Consider the following 15052-nt stretch of genomic DNA (forward strand, 5'->3'; position numbering starts at 1 on the left):
CATCCACAATATTGAAGATTTACTCTCAAGAGGTAAAACCTATCCCTTGGCATTGTATCTGCAATTGCTGAAAATTTTAACTTTTTGCTCCAACACATGTGAATCTTCAATTGCAAAAAAATTTCATAGTTCTTCGGCAGTTAAATTTAGTTTGAGTTCTTTTAAATTTTTTTGTAGATAATATTGTGACGTATGATTACCGCAAAGTTCAGAAAAAAAACTTCCAAATACCTCCTGGAATAACTACATGCAGATAAAACTTCAGATGGATTGATAAGTTCTACTGCAGAATAACTTGAACTTCTAAACTTATACTTCTTCCACGAAAACGTTGCAATACTTCTGGAAGAAGAAGATGCGCGCATTTCGGGTTGTACTTCGCTTTCTTCGATCACTCTTAAGAAAGAGTTGATTGGGAACCATGTTTGGACATGAATAAATCCTCATCTTCATCAGAGGAGGATTTATTTGTGTCAAAACATGGTTTCCAATCAACACCACCATCATCGTCGTCATCGTCTTCAAATTCAAAATCTGAACCAATCTCGTCCAGAAGTTCAGGATTATCGGCCAATCTACTAAGATCGACTTTTTCAGTTCGTTCTGTGGAAAAAAAATAAAGAAATTTGAAGTGAAGTAATTTTTCAAATTTTTTTATTAAACATGAAAATAAAACTATGGGGCATCCTCAACAACTTTGCATTGTTTTAAATACAAAACAAATTTTTTTTCAATATGTGCCTCCTTCTTGATGCCATTTCCAACAGGGACGCGAACACACACAACTTCACAGTGTCTGGAATGAACATTAATACCGACTTCCTAGTAAAATGCATACGCAATACTGTTGACAGAAACACTCACAATGGACTAGTTTAGTGATGTTGATAATACAATATTTGACACGATAAAATTAAAATATAGAGCAAAACTGATAAATCAGTGAAAAAATTTTGAAAATCCATCAATAAATGACTGATTATTTAAATTTACGTATTTTAGCGAGGAACGTCTTTGGTCTGTGACGTCACGGCACTTGCCTGTGATCGCTACACCATTAATTACGTTTAAAGGCTCTTGCGCCGTTTGTAGTGGTATAGTGTAGTTTTAACTCGAGTTTTGTTTTTATGTCACCATAATGGAAGAAGGCTTCGTGAAAGGACAAAGTGACAATTTGCCTAAAATAGATATATTCGCAGTGATGGAGTTTTTTTCTTCAAATCCATCTTATGTCAGTGCTGAAATAAAAGGAGTTAAACTTTTCAAGTAAGTATCTACTTTTGAGTTTGCTTCATCATGGTTCAACTTATAACGATGATTTATTTAAAAAACGTTTCATAAACAGTTTGTAGTTGAGTACTGGTTGTTGAAGTCTATCAATTGCAAAACATATTTTTGTGAGGAGTAAAAAGAGAAAAAAGTAATTTATATGTATGTATATAGTAAGTTATTTCAGCCATCGTGTAACGAACAAAACACGACACGAACGGCACAAGTGATTGTACACCGATTAATTCGTAAGCACTCTGCGAATACCAGTCGTCTAGTGTATGACGTCACGCCACTTACACGTACTATGAAATTATTCTTCCAAGCGCAACTTCAAAGTCCCATAACTTTTTCATTTCTAGAGATATTTCAATGATTCTTCCACATTTTTGTTTCATTTTACTTGAATTTTTATAATTAATCCTTAACAAAACAATGAAAACTATTCCATTATGTGATGCGGGATCAAATCCATAATAACTTTATTTTCACTCTTATATCCATTGAAAATAAAACACTCACAATTGTGAGTATACGGAGCGTAAGGGCTAACTCAAGAACTTTAGTTTTGAAGTATCCAAAAATAATAATAACATGCGATGTACACTTCCAGGGGTCAACGGGATCGCGGGTAAGATCACTAGAAGTTAGACGAGGACCAGAGGATTGACCAGGACCATCGCTAAGGGGTAGGCAGGGTAGGCGGTGGTCTAGGGCGGCAAAATTCAATGGTGGCATTTCAAGCTTGATCAACAAAATTACATGTGTAGAAATTCAAAGAACCAAATGAGATTTAATTCAGTCAGCAGCAGGAAGAAATACCGATAAATTTAATTAACATCAAAAACCATCAAAGGTGACGCATTATACATAATATTCATAAATATCCAGATGTTGCGTGATCCCCTCATAGTGCTGTTTACGATTTATTGACGCTAAAAAAAACATATGTACTCATAGGGCGTTCACTTTACGTTGCCGAATTTTATTGCCACTTGGGGTTCTGGATTATTTTCATTTCAATTTTCTAATCAGAATGTCGCAATAATGGAGGGCGGCATTATCTACTTTTTCTGAGAAATGTGGATACTAATTAAATAATTTTTTTTCGATTCAAACAAATTTCACTTATGATTTTTTTAATTAAATTCACTTATCTTAAACATCTTTGCATCGTATGAATATCTGTAAGATCTATTCAAATGTGAAATGATTGTTCATTCGCATCATCTGGTTGTTTAATTCAATTATATCAAAGAAAAAAACGAAATATTCGAGCGTTATACATAGTCGAAACTCAGCAGAAGGATCTGAAACCTGAATTCAATTAATATATTTTATCATCTACTCATTAGAATTCTTTTGAGCACATTTATTGTTTATTGCATTACACTTAAAATATATTTTTCCCTTCCTGAAATACTTTTAATGAAAAAGTGTAGAGTTTTTCACATTTGCACACTAAATCGTTGAAAACAAATTCACCAAACCAACATCCACCCCCCCCTCCTCACCCCGCTCTTATGTTTAGTACAAAATCGCAAAGCTGAAAGGGTTCCGATTGTTTATTGAGCAGGCGCTGAACCCCGATTATCCTATATTAATTTTTAGCATTCTGCAGAATAAGTTTCTGTTAGGGCGGCTACATGGGTCTCTGCCTATATATTATCTACTGAAGTAAGAGTTTATTCATATATAGCAAATGTTTGTTAACAACCGGTTGGAAATTTGTTGACAATGAATTTATGTTATGTAAGTTCATATAAATTAGTTATGCTATTACATAAATACTTTGTAAGCAAATATTTATTCCCTATTAATAAACTTTTTTCAATGCATGATTTACCTATTATTGAATAAATATATCAAATATAAATTTGCTGTAATAGTTGTGAATAAATATCCTTCAAATAATTGCTCTATAAAAAAAAAGATGGATTTCTCTCAGTGTAAAGCAGTAAATTGATATTTGTAATCAAACCACCAAACATTTCCAATTCGGATCGGTTATTCTTTTATTTACGTGAGTCACGTGATCTGTTAGCAGGTGGTCGGCTATGTTGAACAAATTCATTGAGCCAACGTATCAAGTTCATTGGGGGGATGAATATCTTTCATTGAGTTGAGGTACTGTGTACATTCCTATAATGAACTGTTAATCCAAAAGCCGAGTTAGCACTAAAACCGTCAACGAATGCCTGTTCATTGGGACAACGAAACTGTACGTAACATGAATTTCAACTTAAACGAATTTGTTCGTTGGCATAATGAAAAGTACCTTGTATCAACCTACGTAAGATCGATGAACGGCATTCATTGATATTACGAACAATATTTCTTTCAGTGTGGGTGCTTGATTTATCGGTATAAACTTTTAAATGACGCAATTAAAAGAAATCACACACCGTTTTATCCGGCTAGCAAGAGGGCCATTCCACAATGATTCCCAACTTGGAAACCCCACACCTCTCACTGTGGAGAGGTTGCTGGAGTAATTCACTGGGATAACGGTCAGCCCAGTGCCGACAATTCAGCTTATTAACGTAGCCGTCGAGGTGAAAATGATCCTCGTGCTTTATCATGAAAATCACTCTCCATTATCTCCAATATGCGATGTCTAAAAAACCGAAGACTTTTTTGATGGTCTGGTGTCAGAAGTTTCTGAACCACTATAATTTTGTAGAGTTTGAATTTAAATTCTGAGTTGAAAAATCTTTGCTGGTTCTGACGAGACATCCCAAGTGCTCGACCTCTAAGTGTGGAATCAGAATATTAATATTACAATGAAAATAGATGAAACCTAGTTGAAATTATGCGTGTAGTTATATCGTAACAATTTCAAGCTCTGCGCTATATTTTATGTTGATTGTGATTGATGAAATTTCAAGCAGAATCTCTAAAAAATATTCTATGTTTAAAATAATCAGCAGAATGTTCATACCAAATTTGAGGAGGCCCTTATAATCAGGGCTCCTCATTAAATAATCAACAAAAATAATAACATCTCATATCTAACATTATATGACACACAGTTGGTAGTATCCAGTAGATTCAACAAGCATCGTTACACAGAGGGTTGGTGAAGGGTTGTTCTACGTTTTAGATTTAAGCTTTACTTACTATTAATATGCAATGTCGTGAGGCACTTGGTCCGTATGCAGACAAAGAGGGGCAGCCTACTCTGAGTTTCGATAACATAATGTAATAATTTTGAGTTTAACTCCTTGAGATTTATTTTGAAATTAAGAATTATCCAGGATGATTACAAATTCATTATAAAGATTTCAGAGGCGTATTTTTCAGACCAAAATAACACTTTTTTTCATTAACATGTGACCGCAAACGCTTCGTTATCGAACTGCAGACTGTTAAAGATTCAATTTTTTTTTAGTTTTGTTTTTTCAAAGCTCTTACAGTTTTTGCCAAATTAAGACTAAATTTGAAATATAGGTTCGTTAAGTATCTTTTTTTTTAAGGAAATTCGTAATTCAGATCACAAGCCAAATACAAAATTTCACTTAAGTGTAGCGAACAACATAAGATGATTTTACCTTTTTCTGGATAACGATAAAAATTAATGAACAAAATAAAGAATTAATTCATTAATTTGAATTCACCATCGGCGTACTACAAAAAATTTACAATCACTTGGATGATGTTAATCCTGAAACTTAACCTATATTTCAACTTTCATCTTGATATCTCAAAAACTGAAAGAGCTACGAAGAAAAATCTTAAAAATCTTGAAACATTAAAACTCTGCGAAGCGTTTGCGGGCTCATATTTATAAAAAAAGGCTCATTTAAACCTGAAAAATACACCCCTGAAATCTTGATACTGAATTTTGAATCACCCTGTATATTTTATATGTCGATGAATTAATTGTATTGCATTGAAAGTGTAGAAAAGCAGAATGAGTACGAGATTATAAAATGATATCGTTATACCGAAATAAAGGATTTGTTTTTCACAGAAAAAATGTTATAGTTTCCATAATGTAGGTATATTCAAAAAATGTTCATGAATGTTTTAACGCTGGTTTATCTTCATTAATATTTTTAAGGCACATAATCTGATCTGGAATTTCCTGTTCGACACTGATTCAAAATTAACACACTAGCAAATCGGAGGGATTCCCCATATGCCAGGAAAGCACGCCAATTTCGAGATTGTGTTTATTATTTCATGATATAAACCTTTGGAATAATTCCAAGAACTGATTTTATAACCCCACATAATTTTTTTTCCTCGAACAATTGTTTATTATTGGAAAAAATGAACGAATATTCCATTGTATCGGGTGTCCCAAATTCGTTTTATAGAAGTCAGAATTCTTTTGAGCTAGAAACAAATAATTGGCAAGTTTTCTCACTCGATTTTTAAAAGAATTCATTTTCTGGAAACCGCAACCTTAAAAGGTCTACTATTTTCAAGCTCTAACAGAAAATTGGAATATGAAAAGTTCTTACAACTTATTTATTACTATTGCTATAAATATGAAACAAAAACAGTTTTTTTATTGCAATTAGTTTTGAATTTATGAAGAAATCTCAGGTTCTGTCCTTTTTCATTATTCAAGCAATTCCTGGTGTCTTCTAACATTCAAAAGTGTTACAAGAACGACAAGTCGAATTTTAAATCACCGCGTCTGCGTCAAATTTTGGGAATTCATGACGAAATGATCAAGATGAGATTTTTCATTCCTTCTGATTAGATTTACGGCATATGTGCTACCTATATCTTGCGATTTTCATACCCACATAAATACCTTCAAATTGAAATATTTGAGATATTGTATACCTGCTTATCTTGTTTCGTTTAATTTCCTCCTCTGAAATAAGGGGTAAGTTATTAATTTTTCTTTCGAATGTTGAATTCTTAGAATTATTTCTCTTTAATTGATTCATTTGTATATCTGTATTGAATAGGAACTTTGGCTGACCCGACATTTTGTCAACGTTTGTCATAAGTTGAGTCTGAATACTTCCAAACAATCCAGATGATTGATTTCTTCAACTGATTTGGAGCAAACTTCATCAGATATCTATATTCTTCGAAATTTTGAAAGGACTCAGAAAAAGGTCAGATCTGATTCAAACTTTATAACCTTTCATTGGACGAGATTTAGGTATGCCATCAGCACTGTTGATAATTCTGTGAATACTTGAATTTAGATGTAAACATATTTTAAGGATTGGGTAGTAGAAAACTTTCTAGAATTTCACATCATCCTTTTGTAATTTTTGCCTTTTATGAATAAAAAAAGGCAGTGTACATAAACTTGTTAATAAGTTATAGCTTCTCACACTTGATATTTACTACCATTTTTCAGATATCTATGGTATTATTTTCTATTAATCGTAAACTGGTTAGGCTCATTTGATTTATTTTGGTTAATTTTTTTTCTTTAATCCAAAATTAATATCTTGTGTGAGGAATATTGGTATATTGTAAAAATTTTTAGATCATAAGTATTGATAAATATTCTAAATTTTTATTCGATTCAGATTTCTTCAATTTGAATATTTTCGTATTCATGGTTTTCATTTACCTATTTCTAGACGTAAATTTAATTGATAACACTCGTACATATCCAACATAGAAATTATCTACTATATACTATATGGCGAGTTTTTTCTGCAATAACAACTCCCTGTGAATTTATTCACGTTATCAAAGGTAATACCACGAGTGCCTCAAATATTATCGATAATTTTTTCTTTTCCACGAAAACTTGTTTATTTGGCAAAAACAGGAAAACAAACCGATTGATGAAACCACTCGTCCTAACGGACTCGTGATTTTATCTATATTCGGCTTGTTTGAATGTTCCTGCCTCAAATAAATCAGTTTGAGTGATGAAAACGAGTTGTATTTGAGAAGATTATTTTTTCAGCAATTTAAATGCTTAATATTCTTTAGGGTGATGGAACTGCATCGGTTTGTGTTAATTTTTCAATGATGCACTTTAAGCTGTCAATAGGCATTTGAAAATAAAAATGCAGCGCCAAGGTGGGCAAACGTAGAACTATAAATATTGACATTGTCCGAATTGAACATTCCAATTCACCCTTCAATTATTAGTATTACAATCCCAACAAAGTATTACAAATGCTAATATATTGAATATTTTTCGGAATACTACAGAAAGTCACATGTCCATTTTTTATTCATTAAGAGATAACTCAATTTACATAAGATGTTTTTAAAAATAAATTTATATAACTATGCTACTTAAAACTAATCATATCGTAACCTATTTATCCATTTCATATTATGGCTGGACTAATGAAAATTCAATTGAATAATTTCATAAAATGTGATAGAGAAGTATCATCAGTATGCCCTGAAATGACAATATATAGAATTTCATAGTATATGTCCAAATATATCTGAAGAATTTTCCCAATATTGAGTAAAGGTACCTTAGTTTGGAAGATTTCAGAAAGAAAAATTCAGTTTGATTTTTTTATTGAATATTATAAATAATTTTTTTGAAAAATCAATTTATGAACAACTTGTCCATTTGCTGCATACTAATTGAGAAATGCTGTATTTGATAATTTTTAATAATGTTATTACTCCAAAATATTTTGGCATGTTTTCTGTATTTCAGGAAAATCTGGAAATGTTGAAACACAAAGAAGACTCTTTAGGAGTATATTCACTTGCACTTCAAAATCCTTGAAAGTTTCAGACCCTTTCAATCAGGCTGACCCTAGAAAAGCAATAAGACCTTGTGCAACTTCGTAGTTTGTACAGCAAGTTTGATTTTTTCACAAGATCATTCTTCAGCAACAAGTTTTTCTTTGTTGATACTTCTTTGTCTCAATCTTTCAGATCTACTACTAGAACATTCAGGTTCTTCTTTCCTCCGAAACTCGATATTTATCACCAATTTGAGGGAAAGCATGGAAATTAATATTTGAACTTTTTTTTCCCAGGAAGAACACTGAGGAACTGAACAATAGCGATTTGAGCGACTCATAACCATTAAAATGATTTAAAAATATAAATATTTGTAGAATATCACACAAACACTAAGCAGAATGCAAGAAGTATGTCAATATTTTCAGTTACTCTGATTGTCACCAGGTGGCGTAGCGCTTATGTTGATTTGCCGAATTAGTGACGAATTCAAAGTAAAAGTTTAACGTTCCAATGTAAACAAGGTATTATCGATGAGGAGGTAGTATTATCAGTATAATCCCGAATGATTGGCTGGAATAATGCATTGCTATTAGTCGAAACCACCAAAATGTCAGATTTTGACATGTGAAAAAAATAATCTTTATAATTTCTATGCATATTTGACATCTCTCAATGCGAATCTGTAAATTGGAACATTGATTTATGATTTGTGAAGCACATATGTTGTTTATCGAAACACAGTGGTAGCTTCGTTTGTGTTAGAATATTAGTTATATAATTTTATATCTCCTGTTTACATCTTTTATGATGGATGATCAATTCAAGCTTGTACCCTTACTTCTTGAGGAACTGAATTATAAATTGAGCAAAAGAGGTGATGCAACATCTCTAGTACAAGATGAAAAACGTGAGATATTATCAATACTTTTGGCGAAAAAAAAATTAGCACAAAATTCAAATTTACAAGATCCCGAATATAATTTCGCAATAAAACAAGTATATATATATATATATATATAAAACATTAACATCAATCAAACTACTGGTTGAAGATTTTGAAGGAACGGAGAATGATTTTCAAAAGAAAAAAATCTCATCATGTTCATATTTCGTCTCGTATCAATAGGATGCCTATCAATGATACCAATTAGGTAGAACGGAATTTTATAAATGAATATTTGGCTGCGGCTTTGTCTTTAGAAGTGAGTGTATAAATATTAGGTAATGAAAATAGTGCCTATATTTCAAATTGCGCTTATAACAACTTCAGTAAATGTTATACCAATATATAAATGGGATGTTAAATATGATGGCAATACCTAATTGTTACATCCATTTCTTGAAAGGGTATCTTAACTTTCAATTTCTAGAAGAGTTTCACAAGATGAATTGTTCGGGTATGAATTTTTTCACTGATAAAGCCTATATTATTTGGTATAGAACTGTTAGGTCTATAGTCAAAGATTGGCCCTCTCTTGTATTTTGTTGAAAAAAAAACATTTTTACCGCCCGAATTCGGACCTAATCTAGGAAACAAGGAAAAAGAGAACCCATGCTGATTTTCGTTGCAATTATGGAAACTTCATTCAACAGATTTTCTCGCCCATCATCCGAACATACACCAGTTAAAATAATATATAATTTACTTCCTGAATGTGTTACTCAATTAGCTTTGGTTGAAATCTGTTATTTTCCTTCTCTTATGAAATTGTGTGAAAAATTAGAGTCTGCTTTCTCAATCAAAAGCAGAAATCAAAACGTTGATTCCTTCAAACAAACTTCTTTTTCGGAACCGGAGTTAACATACGTAATTCCTGATAATAATTTTAAACTAAAAATTGACATTTGAAATTCAAATAGGGATAAAAATTCTAACAGAATTGATGCTGTTTCTCCTACTTCTGAACCAGATGATAATAAAAAAAACATTGTTTGCAGTTGTAATAAACCTAATCATTCTTATCAAGACTAGAAATCCAAGAAAACGACTTTGCTATGATTGTAGCGCCCCAAAAGTAACTAAGTTTAACTTCCCTTTGTGTTAAAAAAACTGAACGGGCAGAAGGTCTGTTATTATCGATGTGACCTTCTGCATAATAATAGCAATTTTTCTGAATTTGATGAAAAACACAGGAATCCATATTCTTTTTTTTTTAATTCATTTTTGTGCTTCGACCACTGAGGGTCATTGGCGCAATAATTTTACAATATATTTACAAAGTTAGTGTTCCATATAATATAAAAAAAAGACAATTCAATTTTTAACTTTGAGGCATTTCTGTGTTTTCACTTCGTTCGCGTTCCACTGGAGTAAAAACTTATACATTTATTTAATTTCTTGAGGTAGAACTATCGGAATCGAATTCAGAAGGTGTTGAGCTCGGTGTTGAGACATCTTGAGGATTTAATTACTGAATTGTTCAAAGTTCAGGACATATTCTTCGGGTGATTTTTCAATTAAGTCTTTGAGGGGTCTGAATTGCTCTGATATAGAAGTAAGCTGTATTACAATACAGCTGTATTGTATCCGAGATCTTTTTCCTTTTGTGTATATTAGGTGGTGGGGTTTTGCTGATGTTGTTTAATGGAGCATCGATCGAACTGTTTACAAAATTGTTGGAGGTGGCTTCTTATTGTTGATCACTTCGTGCTCTATTTCTAAATCGTCTACAGGTTGTTCTTGCGAGCTAATTGTTGGTGCTGGTGTTTTTTCCGGTTCTTGATTCGTAGGAAATCCAGAGAAATTTTCATTTTCTTTCGTTTTTTCAATGATCATTTCTAAAGTGCATGGGTCTGATGTATTGATTTCAGTAGGTATGGTGTGAGAGGTATCTACGTAGGAGGTTTTTGTCCAGTTCTTCGCGATATGTCCTATCTCCTTACATGCGAAGCATGTCAGTAAATCATACGTAGGAAACACTCTGTAACTAGTATCCTCATGATTGATAACTGTTGATGGTGGTAGTTGTAAGTTGTCATTCGGTTGTACGTATACCTGTCTTCGAAAACTCATGATGTGAGCGAATTCTTCACTGATAAGGCTTGCTTTTAGAGAACTCATATTTGACGTAGTTATGAAACCAATTTTTTTAATTTCGGTAAGTAATATATCGTGCGTTATTGACGGGCAAACATTGGATAGAATTATTCGCTTGGCTGGCGTCATTAACAATCTTATCTCTACTTCTGTATTATTTATCATTAGTGTTTTGTGTTGGTTTGTAATTTCCTCGGCAAGCTCTTTTGCGGAGAGGTAAATGCAAACTCTATTATTGGAGATGCGCGAAACGTGAGTGATGTTTTTGGCTTGTACCTTGAGGATTCTGCGATGCAGCCACATCTCGAAAGCTTCCAACTTGTTAATTGCAGTCATCCTCAATGTCCAGCTTTCCATGCCGTAAAGAAGCACACACCAAACTTAGTACTTCACGAACCTCAATCATAGGTTAAGGTCAAAATCAGGTCAAGTAAGCACCCTTCGAAACTTCGAGAATGGCGATCGGGCTTGTTCAATGCGGCATTTATTTCTTTGTCCGATGTCCAGTCTACAAAGAGCCAGATTTCCCGATATTTCAATTTGTTCATCCTCTCTATGGGTATTGCGTTAAATGTTAAGGCGGCGTTTTCAAACATATCTACTTATGTTTCTTGAAATAATCATAATTTTTTTTCTGTTTGATGTTTAGGCCCATTGATTTGCTCTGTTGTACAATTTCATTGACCAGTTGTTGTAGGTCGTGCATATAATCATCGATTAGGATGATATCGTCGTTGATTTCGCTATAGAAAAATTTTGTCCTTTGGTTGAATTATCACAATTCTACCCGATAACTGATCATTATTTCCTTTTACATGTATCTGAATAATTTGAAGAATCCTATTGGAAGATTGACCAGATGGGCCGCAAAATTAGGTCAATACGATTTTGAGTTGATTCATCGTCGTTTCCGATGCTCTTTTTCGACTAAAACAGGACTCGGATCCTGAAATTTCAAATATTTATATTCCTTCAGAGAAAATTAATGATCAATCCACAAAATGTGGAAAATCATTATAAAAATCCCCAAATATTCCCGCAGTGGAAATTTGAAAATGACACCCTACAAATTTATTCCTATTAATTATTGATAGTTGATTAATTGAGGTGTTCCCCTTATACGGTTCAGCACTTCACTGTTGGTCACCCTATCATTCCATGGAATTTGAGGGTTCTTTGGATGTGATCTTTTCTCAAGGTACACGCATTATTCCCGTACAAAAAAAAAACGGGAAATACACAGCACTTGACAATTGCAATTCTTATTTGTAATTACTGTTAGGTTTCTGTCAATGAGGAGATTCCTCAACTTGAAGAAAGATGTTCTAGCAAAGGCTATTCTAGTTTTAATTTCCAGTGTCTGGTCGTGGTCCTTGCAGATCCATGTTCCGAGGTATCAAAACTTTACACGCGTTCAACTACTTTGTTGTCAACTTCGATCACAAGGAGCACTGGAAGAGTTCTCGAGATATCCATAAATTTCATCTTCTCGATGTTCATTTTGAGTCCGTACCTATTCAAGGAATCCACGTGAATAGCACGTGAAGATCTTCTTAGATATCGGCAATGGCCACTGTGGTATCTGCATATCGAATATTATTAATTAGTCCATTTGTTACAGAAAAAGATTTTTAAAGAACAAGGGTTTTATTCGAGGGTAAAAACAAATAATTCGCAAACCAACAATTTTACCAACCAAAAATCACAAAAACTGTTCAAATTGACCATTTCGAGCTCGAATGCAATAATTTAATCTTCTCATTGAATGGCAAACTCTCTCAAAAACACCAGGATCGTTTCTAATTGAGTTGAACCCAGCAATTTTTCGACTTCTCAAGACTTCTACGTTTTCCACTGGAGTAGCTTTTTTCTTCACAATTGAAAAAAGAATTGAAACATATTTCCATTTTTAGAGATATCAGCGGCGTCCTGTTTTTTCGTGAAAAATAGCCTGTGACGTGACAATACGCGCGCCACTGGTACGACTGAAGCATCGTGTTGTATTTAAAATTATGTGTCCCATATCAATTAACCCGCCTAAAATTTCATCATGGAAAAATCTGATTCTTACTGTTTTTTTAATTAAACTTAAACATGCTGTAGAGTGGTAACGAGGTTTTTGCGGACCTATGTTTATAGAAACTTTTTTGTTTGAAATGACCTGGGCAATCACCCCCTTTAATATTGCTGCATCTTTTTCAAACTCCCTCTATATAGACTTCAATACAAATCGAGATGGTTTTTCAGCTCGCGATTGGTGTCTTCAGCGCTAGATGAGTGGGCATATATGGCCGTGTCATCTGCGAAGTGGGCGATTTTTGTTTTGTCATGTTTCGGGATATCTTGGACGTAGATATTGAATAATCTGCACCAAGGACTGATCCCTGTACAATTCCTGTTTTTATATTATTGGGCGCGGATGTTTCGTTTCCTACGCGAAATATAAAATTTCGATTACTAAGATAAGAGTTGCTGGTTTTAATTATAAATTTTGGGAATTTTAAGTTGATTAATTTATAGGTCAGCCCCTATATAGAAACTTTGTCGAACGCTTTTTCAATGTCAAGGAGGAGCATAACCCACGGGCGTAGCCAGGGGGGGTTTTGGGGTTCAAACCGCCACCGAAATGTTTAAGATGCCAAAATTTATTGAAACGAAACATGAAGTTAACAGGAATATATATTCGTAAGTAGATAAAGGGTGTTTTTTTTAGAGCTATAGAACCTTAAAGTGCAATTAAACAACGATGGATTATTCGATTGACATGATTTTCATTTATCTACCAGATAATCTTGTGGCATTACATTTTAAATATGATTTCTGGCATATGACGGCCACGGCTGGCTCGGATGTAGTCCAATCTGGACGTCCAATTTTTGATGACTTTTTCCAACATTTGTGGCCGTATATCGGCAATAACACAGCGAATGTTGTCTTCCAAATGGTCAAGGGTTTTCTGGCTCATCCGCATAGACCAATGACTTTACATAACCCCAAAGAAAGTAGTCTAGCGGTGTTAAATCACAAGATCTTGGAGGCCAATTCACAGGTCCAAAACGTGATATTAGGCTGTCACCAAACGTGTCTTTCAATAAATCGATTGCGGCTCGAGCTGTGTGACATGTTGCGCCGTCTTGTTGGAACCACAGCTCCTGGACATCATGGTTGGCAATTCAGGAATGAAAAAGTTAGTAATCATGGCTCTATACCGATCACCATTGACTGTAACGTTCTGGCCATCATCGTTTTTGAAGAAGTACGGACAAATGATTCCACCAGCCCATAAAGCGCACCAAACAGTCAGTTTTTCTGGATGTAACGGTGTTTCGACATACACTTGAGGATTAGCTTCACTCCAAATGCGGCAGTTTTGTTTGTTGACGTAGCCATTCAACCAGAAGTGCGCTTCATCGCTAAACAAAATAAAATGGATGTAGTGCACGATACGTATTCCGCACAGAACCATTATTTTCGAAATAAAATTGCACTATTTGCAAGCATTGTTCAGGCGTGAGTCTATTCATGATGAATTGCCAAACCAAACTGAGAATAAATCACTTGACAGCTGTTAAATCGGTTTCCATCTTGAACAGTAATGCCAACTTAAAGTTATACACCTCGAAAAAAAACACCCGTTTACTAACGGGTGTTTGAAAATGATATTTTCTATCAATTCTAAACATGCATTGGGGACTTTACAATTTAACGAATTTTATTCGATCTAATTCAGTATGTTGAATTATCTGAATCTGAAGTACTTAGTAATTTCAGATCGTTCACTTTGAAACAAATTGTTTTTTTCAAAATCTCGAAAATATTTTTTTAATGGAATTTGTAAGAAAGAATGAAATTATCACTCTCAGTTTAATTCATTCGTAATCTGAAATCTGAATTTAATTACCCCCACGTAATCCAGACAATTTGTGCTCACATGTGCCCACCAAGGGAAGTTATGCGGTAGTTTTGATTTCTTCTTCATATGTATTTTTTTTAGGTGCTGAATCCGAATCTGACGTTCAGCACCAAAACTTCGTAATTTTCTTCGTTTCTGGGGTACAGAATTCGAATCTGAGGTTTGTCACCAAAGTTCATGGT

The 15052-nt window shown here is 33.6% G+C and overlaps 1 long non-coding RNA gene across 1 annotated transcript in view; it reads left to right on the forward strand.

Annotated features, from left to right (window-relative positions):
* The first annotated feature begins 5977 nt into the window (after positions 1 to 5977).
* Positions 5978 to 15052, forward strand: part of LOC123671490 — a 41075-nt gene continuing 32000 nt past the window's right edge. The window contains exons 1-2 of the long non-coding RNA XR_006746117.1: positions 5978 to 6112; positions 6198 to 6397. This is a non-coding gene — a long non-coding RNA (uncharacterized LOC123671490). The remainder of the gene's footprint in view (positions 6113 to 6197; positions 6398 to 15052) is intronic.

This window comes from Harmonia axyridis, chromosome 1 (genome assembly GCF_914767665.1).
Source record: "Harmonia axyridis chromosome 1, icHarAxyr1.1, whole genome shotgun sequence".
Lineage (NCBI taxonomy): Eukaryota > Metazoa > Arthropoda > Insecta > Coleoptera > Coccinellidae > Harmonia > Harmonia axyridis.